The following is a 1,657-nucleotide window of genomic DNA, read 5'->3' on the forward strand; positions in this document are numbered from 1 at the left end:
ATCCACAGTTTAGATTCAGTCCCTGCAGTTACCTTGCTGACTTCTCCAGTTTTTCATAGTTCAATGTGATGCATCAAGTGTGTGTAGAACGAGAGGGAGCTTGTTTCCCAAATCTTGTGTTTATATGTGTCTTATGTCCAGCCTTCACCAATGGCTAGAGCAAGGGGAAAGGATGAGACCAATGTGTCAGTCTGTCCTTGCCCATGCACGGCACCCACATCTACAATTCTCCACTGTGAATTTACAGCAGTTATCGGTACTCCTACATCCAGCCCCTGCCACTTTTGAAATATCTCCATTGTTTTGTGCTGTCTCTCTGTGCTCATTTCACCAAGGTGAATCACTTCTACCCAACCTCGACAGATTACATCTGACAAAACACTCATTAAGAATCCCATCCACAAACATGCACTTCGCATCTCTCGTTATTTGGTTTTCCTGGATCTCTTTCAGACAATAAAAGTTCACGGCAACTTGACTTGGAAAAGAAAATGGCGTTCCTCTTAATTATTCCAATTCAATCTACATTTCAATGCAGTTTAGGCATCAGGCTCAAATTATTCTTTGAGACTTTATAATAGCGTCAATGCATATAAACACACTATTGGAGTTCCAATTTCAATAAGACAGCTGTGATCATCCAAATATAGCCACATTGAAAATCGTCAGCAATATTGATGAGAGTGGGATTCGAACCCACGCGTGCAGAGCACAATGGATTAGTAGCCTATCGCCTTAACCTCTCGGCCACCTCGTCAAACGGACGATTATCCCTCTGATCTTATGAATTGCGTAAATTATGTACACAGATATGTCTCCTTGGTATTGGTGAAATGATAAATAGCACATATGGTTCCAAGAGTATCGTCTGACCTCTGGGCTGTGGGGCAAGCGCACTCCAAATGTGACACTCTGCTCACAGTGATCAGAGCAAAAATGAAGAAATGATTGCAACAAGATCTGTTGAATTCTGTGAAGATTTGAAGTCAATGGAGTGGAGAGCCAGTGTCAGGAGGAGATGTAAAGTTGTGTCTGAGGAATTGTTTTCCAAACTGGAGGAGAGTGCATAGTGCTCAATGTTATTATTCGGAGCACCTTTCTTCCGCTCAGGTATTTTTGACACGCCCTTGTGTACAGGACAGACAATTTCAAAATCCTAAATAAGGCTAAACTGACAATTGAATTCAAGAATGCAAAAACCTTGAACTGTATCATTTTCCTGGGCCGTGCGACACCAAGTCACTTTATGATCACAGCAACACAGTGAGCAAGTGTCAGAAGGAAAATGAGTGCAGTGCCAGAGCGCATGCTGGGAGCAGCAGTTGACACACGGGGAAGTGCATTCCCCACAACAGGAACACTTCCCAAACAGCAGAGTGTGGTGGAAGAATTCAGAGGGGGTTTACACTTTGGAATTTGATGCCAGAGACACAATGGACATCTGTCATTGAGTGTGTTCAAGATGACGATTTTAGCATTTCTACCGATGAAAAACAAAATAAAAGGCTCATGGGTCAGGGAATGCAATGTTGAATTTGTACATTTCAACAAACTACCCATCTTTGCAATAAGTAGCTCACCACATTTCTCAAACGGGGTCAGAACCACTGGTGAAGTTGATCGCATAATGCCAGTTACCAGCTATGGAATCAGAGAA

At 42.6% G+C, this 1,657-nt stretch overlaps 1 non-coding gene across 1 annotated transcript; it reads right to left on the minus strand.

The window, feature by feature from the left end:
- Nucleotides 1–675: 675 nt before the first annotated feature.
- On the minus strand, nt 676–757 carry trnas-acu. The gene has a single exon. It is a non-coding gene; the product is annotated as a tRNA-Ser (tRNA).
- Between the last annotated feature and the right edge of the window lie 900 nt (nt 758–1,657).

This window comes from Chiloscyllium plagiosum, chromosome 8 (genome assembly GCF_004010195.1).
Source record: "Chiloscyllium plagiosum isolate BGI_BamShark_2017 chromosome 8, ASM401019v2, whole genome shotgun sequence".
Taxonomy (NCBI): domain Eukaryota; kingdom Metazoa; phylum Chordata; class Chondrichthyes; order Orectolobiformes; family Hemiscylliidae; genus Chiloscyllium; species Chiloscyllium plagiosum.